This window comes from Cyanistes caeruleus, unplaced genomic scaffold (assembly GCF_971803275.1).
Source record: "Cyanistes caeruleus unplaced genomic scaffold, bCyaCae1.hap1.1 HAP1_SCAFFOLD_389, whole genome shotgun sequence".
Taxonomy (NCBI): Eukaryota; Metazoa; Chordata; class Aves; order Passeriformes; family Paridae; genus Cyanistes; species Cyanistes caeruleus.
Window position 1 is genome coordinate 7,648 of NW_028256141.1, and position 9,923 is coordinate 17,570.

Below are 9,923 nucleotides of genomic sequence, written 5' to 3' on the forward strand. Positions count from 1 at the left end.
GGGAGGACAAAACTTTTCTGGCCTATCTTTGGCACAATGTGTAAACACAGAAATTGCCCAAATAAAAGGGAAAAAACAAAAAGAGGGAGCCTGATTTTGTTTTGGGGTAGGTCAGAAGATAACTGGCCTCTTCGGCTTGCAGTTCAGGGGTATTTGGCATAGAAATTAGGTCACTGGAATTTCATTTGGACTTGCCATAATAAGGATGGAAAGATTGCTATCCTATTAAACCTTTTTCCTGGGAGGAGAATTGAGTTTCTGGAAGGAGGTGGAGAGAAAATTAAGCCTTTTTCCCTCTTTTGCTCCTCCTGTATCTCTTATCAACTGTTTTCCAGTCTCAAGCAAATTGATTCCTTTGTGAAGAAAGAGAGTAAGATTGCTTTCTTCCCCAAGATGTCCTGCTAGTGGCTTTGGGGTATGTTTTCTGTCCTATGGGCCATGGGATTCTACAGCTCGCCATTAACCTAAATGTCAGCTGCTCATCACCAGAAGTGGAAAAACTGCATGATGATTCACTCAACTGCACAATGTCTTTGATGGCTCTTTGCTGCAGAGAGGAGGGGAATTGCTTCTGGTGAGAGAATTGGCTTCAGCCCCTGCCCAGCTTTGAGGGGCTGCAGAAACCAAGGCTAGACAAGCCTGAGTAATAGAGGTGAGGCACAACTTTAGCATTGGTGGCCATGCATAGCAGCATTGCTGCCTGACAGCAACAATAATGTGGTTGTACATGGTTCTAGAGTTTGGCTGAAGAATGTGGGGGTTCAAGGTTGGATTTCTTGTGTGTGTTTACGCTAGCATCATTCTTTTATGGCATAGCCACTGTAATGGTAGTAGCTTAATAACCTTCATCTTCACCACATTAGAAGATGAGACATCTCCATATGTAATGAATGGTAAATACAGAGATGATTTAAAAAAATCCCAGATTTGCTTATTTTTGCAATGTATACCCAGTCTGCAGAGTTAATTTTTTTGATTTAGAAGGGAATTGTGCTTTTAAACTGTCTAGCACAGATCCTGTGGTTTGGAGATTTGTAGTTTGAGATACATCATGCTATCAGATGTAAGCAGACAAAATGATAAGTAATGGATTCATTTTGGGGGAGGAAAGAGAGTATATAATCATTTCAGGGTTACCCACTCTGCAAAAAGCAATTATTTTAATGTTTATTAAGTGCTCATGACAGTGAGATAATTAGCCACTTCAACAAATTAGATGGGTTGAAAATCTGGGCTAAAAGCCAGTAACTTGAAACAAAGCAAAGCAAAATGATTACTTCCATGTAACACCCACACGTTTATGGACACCCCTCCCTTCTGGGTGAATAATAGAATTTTCCTACTGAACATTTTCTTACTGATGAATTAGATCTGTACTGAAATTCTTCTACTGGCAGTAATTTTAAAGTGAATGAATGTGGGTTGCTCATCGTATGAGAATAATAAGTTTTTTGAGGGGGGAAGGGTTTCCTGTCCTTAGATTCATGGAAGGTTTGTATTTCAATCTGCGTTTCTTAGAAATAGATATGCTTCAGTGAAGTGTTTTCAGATTGAGATCCATGTTCTTTTAAAAAAATCTCACTGGTTTCCAAAGAAAACTCTTGGAAAGCATTATAAAAGATGTGTCAGCAACTGAGAGAAATTAATTGTATAAAAAACAGTGAATGGTAGGTGTCAGGTCATGTGCTTCCTGTTCTGTCTGCACAGCAGACTGTTGTGGAATGTTCCATCATGTAGCTGGACCACCCATTGATCAATTAGACATGAAGAAAGTATACTTGGGAGTATAAAAAGCATATGTATTTCTTCATGTTTGGATCACTTAGAAGTTTCATAAGGTTAAGTAGCAGCATAGTAGAAACACCAATTTTTTTTTATTTTTCTTTTACAACTGCTGTTGTATTTTGCTGTTACTATGGAAAGTACAGAAGTATTAAGTAGATTGTGGAGGAATCTGATGTACAAAACAAGTAGCTTTGATAGATTAGTCCTGTTGAAAGAGAACTTCTATAACAGAAAGATAGGACAGAACCTAAACAGACTCAGGGTGAACTTATTTTTTGGGGCCATGATGCCTCTATAATAATCACGCAATCTTTGCTATGGTAGTGAAAGTTAATTTTTTCAAAGTTTTCAAGATTTCTGGGGAGGCAACCAAAACACCAGTGTGATGGTTATTAATGTAAGTGCAGGTTAAGTAGCTTTAGATACTAATTTTTTCCTATTTAATTATATAACTCAATGTTGCAAATTTACAATCACTTATATAGAAGACAATCAGTTATTTCATTTCTATTGTACTACTGTTGGTTGTATTATCTTGGTGTATAATTTTCTTTTTCAGTGGAGAAATTCTGCATTAAAGACTCTAATATTCTACCTTTGCATTTTTAATAAGAGGAGACTAAGTGTGTTTTCACTTTTCTCTAGTCTGTGCAAGCCAGCAGTGTAAGACTCAATGCTTTTTCTGAAAACTGATTCATGTGCTTAAGCATTTTTTCTAGTATATTCACCCATCTTCTTCTAGCTTCACCTCTTTTCTGCTGCAAAGATGAGCAGAGAATCTAGAAAACTAAATTCTGGAATTAATGTGCTCATTTAGCTCCGCCTTCCTGTCCCAGACTAAGTCAGGATCTGGACTGTGACCAGAATTTACTTTCATCTCTTTCCAGTGACAATTCAGGCCTAATCTAGGCTCAGTGGGTGTCTACAGGTGACAAATGCATATTAGTTTTGCTCTTTTAGTTAGGGAGATGGAACGGAAAAGACAACAGATTATTGCTTATTGACAGCACCTCTTTTACTGTTGTTAAAGCCAAATTCAAGCATGGTAAATCACGAAAGTCTATACAAGAAATGTCAGTATTCAAACAGAAGAAGGATACATTCCAGGTTGTTCTTACTGTTTTAATGTGCTTCATGACTCTTCAGAGAGAACGAAAGACACTTTTACTGATTGGTTTGTTTATGTCCTTTAAATTAAAGTGATATATTGGTGTGCTTTTCTCCAAGACCTGGGAAATGGTGTCTCAGACCTGTGAGTTCCATAGGTCCCTCAAATTATCCACAGTTCAGCCCTACTCTATTACCTTCCTTTTCCTGCCTTTACTGCCTTTTCCCTTGCCCATTATATGATTACTTTATGTCCAGCAATTTTTTTTTGCCTATATATTTTCTCTGTCTTCCATCAATTTCAAGAAAAACATAAGTAGCTGTTTCATTCCTTTCAAGCATGTACCTGGAAAGAGAAGGTTAGCATAATAATTAGCTAAGATTTTTCTAGGAAGGAACTTCTAAAATGTTAGGAACATAAACACCTTAAAAAATAAAATTTAAAAAATATTGTCAGTTCTTTGCAGAAATTTCAGTTGTAGGATAAAAACTACAAAGCAGTAATTAAAGGTTTAGGAAAAATGAAAGTTTAAAACAGATAAGAAGTGATGCTGTTCAGGCTCACATTCTAATCAGTCTCTGTGTACTTCAAAGCAAGCCCTGACAATCTCCAGAGAAGAAACTGTGTGTTCCTTTACTCACCTGTCCACAGAATAGCATATCCTCTTCTAGTTTCTAATCCAAATCCTCTAGGCTGCAAATTGTCTTGATTTAACCTTCTTGCTCATATAGCAGAAACTAAAATAGATGCTCTCTTGTCTTCTTTATAGCAACCTTTTGTACATTGGACAAATGCTTACGTATGTCTTTTTTATGCTTAAAACATGCATTTATTTTTTTTAAGAGTCATGTTTCCTGTTTGCTTTTGGAGCTGGTGGGTGATTATGGCTTTTTCAGTGATGCCCAAAGTTGGACAAGGACTTTGGCACTTAATCAGGACAGTAATTATTTCCAGTTCTCACAAGCATCTAGTAGAATGAAGTAATCCACCCAGATACCCCACAATGATAACTTAGTAAAATTTATTGGGTTTTTAAATCTTAAGCATTTACAGCCTACCTTTCTGGTTTCTGCAGCAGCCTGAATTACTCTTTGGGCAGACAGTTTTTCAGTTTGCTGTAAGTCCATCTAACCTACATTTCTGCTTGTGTTCCGGTTGCCTGTTTTGAAGAGAAGGTCAAAAGTTGTGCTACTAAAGATATATTGCATGACTGCCACTCAGACATGCCTTCTGTATTCTGACAGCCCCATAACCCTGTAAAGAGGCAGCTGCTGCTCTTCTCACCTTGTACACACACACACACACACACACACACACACACACACACACACACACACAGACACACACACACACACACACACACACACACACACACACACACACACACACACACACAGTCCTGCCTCATCTTCCATGAGATGGGAACCTGGGGACACTGCCCTCATCTGTTGGGCCCTTAAGGAAGAATCTGGTGGGATAGGGCATGATAGGTTAGATACAGATAACAATCTGAAAATAACTGCAATTTCTATAGCATTTGCTTATCCAAGCTTTTGATCATATTCCTTAGTTCAAAACACAGGTCACAATTAGTTCTTGAGACCTGACTTAAACTGATTAAGAAATTTACTGTTTGAGAAAGCAACTTCTGACTCTTTATTCTTATGTTTGTTTTCTTTCCCACTTAACTAAGGACCTTAGTTTTTATATTTTCTTTCAACATACCATTTATAGAGAACATGTTTTTACTGTCTTTTTGTATCCATGCTGACTCTAGCCCATTGTATGCTTTGGCCTTTCTGATTTTACCCATATGTGTTTATGTAATTCGTCTATACTATGACTAATCATTCATCACAGCTCTTATTTCTGAACTCAGAAAAAATATTCCTTTTATATTTCCTGATTATAAAGAGGCCCTGTCATGGAGTTACTTTACCTTTAAGGGAGTTGGAGTTGCTGGGAAGTGCTTGGAGTCTTTTCTCCTGACCAATTATCGGTCATTGCTGAAAATTGACAGCAGTTTAGGCCATTGAAAAGTGGGATCAACTTGTGAACCCTACCTTAAAATGTAAAAGCAGAGCTCTCTGGGTTCTCTTTGTTTTCTGGCTGTGGAGGGTGGCTGAGCTCCAGGCCTCTCGTCCCTGCCCAGGCCATGCGGCCGGGCGGGGATGGGGCCGGGCCCAGCGGCTCCCGGCCGGGAGATGGGGGGGCCTGGGGAAGGTTTTCCCCGGGCCGAGCCGATCTCTGGCTCTGCTGCAGGTTTTGCTGTAACTAATTCACTAGAAACTGCCCAGTGAAGAAAGAGGGAGGCCCTAGACTTGCAGCAGGTTGGAGCAGAGACTACACGCTCTAAAGCAGCCATGAGAAACTTCCCTTCGCAGACGGCTCCAGCTCCTGTTCGGCAGAGATCCTCGAACCATCTACAAAAGCCTGGGCAAGATTTTAACTCTTTCATTACCCAGATGAGACTTGCGGATTAATCTTTTTATCCAGAGAGAGAGAGAGAGATCAACATGAAAAGAGACTTTATAAACTACCAGTGACAGGAAAGAAAAGAAGCTTCAAAGAAGGTAGAGAATTAAGAAGATGCTTTAATTAAGCTGAAATATCTCCCTGTTAAAACTATAGAGATGGACAATGAAGTCCTGAAAAGAACTCCTTTAATTCATGATATAGGATCTAGAGAGGAATAGTGTTCAAAGTGTAAATTTGAGTAAAGAGTAATTATAGTATAGTGAAGTGCTGGAAGATTAAAAGCCTTGAGAGGCAATGAGAAAACTGTTGGGAGATTTGAAGCCCTGAGAGGCCATGAGAAAACTGTTTTCTGGTGAAGCTCACAGAAACAGATGAAGAAGACTTTTTTGCCTTTGAATAACTTATCCTTAAAAATGCTATCTCTAGACGCATGGCCCATACACACTTCAGAGTGATGTGAGAATGGGAGGAGTGAACTCTAATAATAGCAGCTCTAGACAGCTAACATTAGGGCAATAGAAAACTATAACAAAAATAGTTTTCTTGTGAGAATCTCCATAAATTAACAGGAAGAAACTTCTGTTTCTCTGTAAAGACTGGTAAACATACTAGCAAGAATTGGGACTGTTTTAACCATCAGAGTTCCAGAGTTTTTGTCTCTGTTGTCATGTGAACAGGGGAATAGTGGGTAGATAGGGGATGGAAAGGTTTTTCTGGAAGTTTATTCTGGTGTTCTTATTATTGTGGTTTGTCAATAAACTTTCTTTTTTTTTCCCTTTTAAGTTGTATGCCTGTTTTGCTCTTATTCTAATCCATATCTCACAGCAAGAAGTAAGTAATTTTCTTAGTTAGTGGTTTAAAACCACGACAGGCCCTTACATAGCTGCATTAGTCCCATACTGTGATTCTTGTTCTTTCCATTTTGAGACTAATTCTGTCTTCTTTTTGTTCAAGATTTTCATCAACAGGCACTTACCAGTATCCTTAGAATGTTGTATGTTTTTCTGAATACAGCATTCCTTATTGTAACAGTTTTGGAGGTTGGTTTAGGGTTTGGGTTATTTAATTTTTTTTAAAAAAAAAAAAATTAAGAAAAGTTTAATATATCTGTCAATCTTGGTTTTTTGCCTCTACAGAATAAATAATATGTCATTTTATGACCACTAGTTTGACTTGTGTTTCTTGACTCGTCTCATTTTTTACTCAGATTTAAGTCAAGTTCACCTGAGAAATCTCCTCAAAAATGATGTTTGATTATATGTGTATTCTTTTTTGTCTGTTTTCCTCCTCACCCTTGTATTTCTCAATGAAGACCCCACACTATCATCTCTTTTATTGTGGGTGCTGCTTCTAGTTACTTAAGGGATAAGCATAATGCATCCTTGTCTCTGATAAGTGATCTATAGCAGATTTTCAAGAATATGTGATTGACCTCACTCTTTTCACACTTTATATTTGCTCAGAGATACTCAGTAATCTGCTTCTTGACTCTTCCTGAACTTCAGAGCAAGTGTATGGTAACAGTATAGGACCTTCTCCATTTTTCTTGAACCCTGTATCATTTCACCAGCAAAATTCATTTCACCCTTCCACAGTAATTCCAGATTTGTGATTTATCTGCAGTCTTTGTGAGGTGGATTTAGTGGCAATTTTTGTCGATTCTAAAGAGTTTAACGTTCTTTCTGTTTATTCTCCTTATTTCTGATGTTTCTGTACAAACATCTTAAATGTTGAACATGTTGCTCTGTTAATCTCCCAGTTGTCCCTTCTATAATTCTCAGATAATATTTTGTCTGAAGAATCAAGTTATTTTTGATGCCTGAACCCATTTTCATGAAGCAGCTTTGCCAAAACTAGGGTCTCCTTAGAGTATGTCCCATTGATTATTCGAAAGTGGAGGTGTGCAACATCATTAGTTTTGAAATTAACATCTACAAATCTGGAGTGAACTCTAGTTAATTTTTTAATGTTAATTTTGTTTTCTGCAAAACATTTGCAGTTTGGGAATCCAATGGCTTAATTTAGCATAAGTCAGCACAGAGGCAAAAGCTGGAGCTTTGATAGTAATTTATTTTGATGATTATTGGCTCTTGAATGTCTGCTGCTCTTCAGATTGTGTGGTTTGTGTTCTATGATGAGTTTTCAGTTACCATGTTACGATTAACAGTTTTCTGGGGTATGATATTAAGTGTTCCCATTGCAATGGTGACTCGCCAGGAGAATCAGCTGAGCCAGAGCAGCATAGGTGGAGCTCCAGTGGGTGTAGCTTCCCTTCTGGGCAGAAGATAGAACACTTCCAGGGCATAAAAAATAACATGCCTAATGTTTTCTGCTGACTCAAAATTCTTCTGTGGCTTGTTTGTTACAAAATATTGGAAAGCAAAGTTGATTGGGTTATTTTTTTACCACTTTTTTCTCCCCCTGCCCTTGATGTAATCTTTGGAGGGAGTTTGCTTGGCAGTGCAAGGTTGAGGTCCAGTATGCAAGTAGGGATGGGTGAAAGAATGGAAGCCAACAAGGGAAGTGGTAGAAATCCAAAAGACTTAACTACATGAAAATAATACTTCTGCCAAAGGGCAGTTTTATCCTTTCTGTTCATAATAGCAGACTTTAAGTCTTACTCATGGGGATGGATCTGTATGGAACCTGGAAGTGATTACTTAAATGGGGACATAAAAGGGCTATATTTGTGCTTTTCTTTTTTTGAAAGAGAAAGAAATGGAAACTTTGCAATATTTATAGTAGCTCCTGCCAAGTGGGCTTGTCTAAGCCTTTTAGCTTTCTTCTTTTATTTCTTTTTTCTTTTCTTTTTTTTTTTTTTTTTTTTTAAACTCAAGAAGATTTATGAAAATAGGGATTTACGAATAAATATCTATATGGAATAGCTGTATGAGCACAGTTGTCTCTCTGGTCTGTGTGTTTATTCCTTTATAATAAATCTAAGTTTTAAGTTTTTTTCTTTTTTTTTCTTTTTTTTTTTTTTTTTTTTATTGTAGCAGTTATTTTTCAAAATGTTATTTACTAACACCTTGCCTCATTTTCCAGGTGAGTGATTCTGCCTTAGTGTCAGGGTACATAGGAATACACCTTTGGGGCTGTCAAGACTACTCAGGATGTCTGACTTGATTTTCAAACATGAATTTGATGCTTACCAAATTTTGGTTGTTTATCGTTTTCCTATTCGTCATGAGGATTATGTGCATCTGTATTTCTGTGCTCAGAAATGCCTTCTGAAATATGATTGTCTTCAACACTATCATCTACCATTTTGGGACAAATTCTGAGATGAAAGAGCCCAAAATTTAATCTGCTGACAAGATTTCTACAGGAGTCGGTCATCCCTTATTTTTCCCTGTTATTTATGTCTCCAGTGAAAAATATTCCTACTTCTCTTCCTTGATCTCCGAGCTGTATCATTTTACTTCTTTTTATGGCAGTTTTATGAGCAGTTCAGGGGATTTTACAAAGAGGAAATTAATGCAGGGTAATATAAACAGTGTAATGAGAAAAATCAAAATGTGAATGTAAAGCTTTATTAAAGGCATATAGCTGCAATATGTAATGTGTGAGGTAGATTGAAGCCTCAGTTTACAGAAAAGGTTCTTGGCTCTTGCAATGGAATTGGGAAAGCTTGCTGTAAATACGCTATGCTTGTGGTTCCTTGTTCAACCAGCGGCGCCAGGAATCAGACCAAAGGCGGGGGAGGGGGGAAGATTTGTTTTGTTTTGTTTTGTTTTGTTTTCAGTAAAAATTGCTTGATATTTTATTACATTCAAGTTTTCAGTGTTACTGTTCCATATTTGAATCATGGGCTTTGAGATATACCTTGCTTGTGAGGAGTATGGACATCACCAGGATCCAGGATTTTTAGGCACAGGGCTAAATGTTAATTTGATCCAATGTAATGTGGCCAGATGTATGCTTTCATTGTTTGTTAGCAACTTTGTTTCACAGATATAAACTGGAGTAAGTTCAAAAAAAGTAAGACCTTTTGTTCCAGGTCTGCACATTAAGAGGTCTCCAGAATTTCCAGAAGCTATTAAACAAGAAACCACATTTAGCTCAGAAGCTTTTCAGCTGCAGGCAGCTTAATAGATGTGAGAATGTACTGGAGATGTCATTATAAACTACCTTTATTTTTTAATACTGCTTTCAAAATAACTGCCATGGACCACAGAGGGAGAGAGGGTATTCTGGGATATAGATCCTTTATTTGATGTGGCCTTTTTTGTCAGTGTACCTGTAGTACCTGTAGAGCCTCAGTGGTGATAATGGCATGGGCTTCAGTGGGTTCAGCAATGCATCTTCTTTACAGTCCATAGTACAAAAATCTGGTTTTCTTTAATGACTGAAGAGCATCTTCAGACAAGTTTTGGCTCCTTCCACAAAAAAGATGAGTGTGTCAGAAACTGCATGTTGTGTACCTGAGTGGTGAGTGTTGGGCTGCAAAATCTGATGGAGTAAGTGCCTTCAGAAAGAGGGCAGTTCATGTTACAGTGTGAAAATTCATGTCCTACAGTGGATTATTTTCACTTTCTCTTGAAAAAATTTC

General features: G+C 37.7%; 1 long non-coding RNA gene across 1 annotated transcript; it reads right to left on the bottom strand.

The window, feature by feature from the left end:
* Nucleotides 1–1,031: 1,031 nt before the first annotated feature.
* Nucleotides 1,032–5,346, bottom strand: LOC147645390 (uncharacterized). Its single transcript, XR_015282383.1, has 3 exons — nucleotides 4,957–5,346; nucleotides 3,952–4,052; nucleotides 1,032–3,238 (listed from the first exon to the last, which is right to left on the bottom strand). It is a non-coding gene; the product is annotated as an uncharacterized LOC147645390 (long non-coding RNA).
* Nucleotides 5,347–9,923: the final 4,577 nt, after the last annotated feature.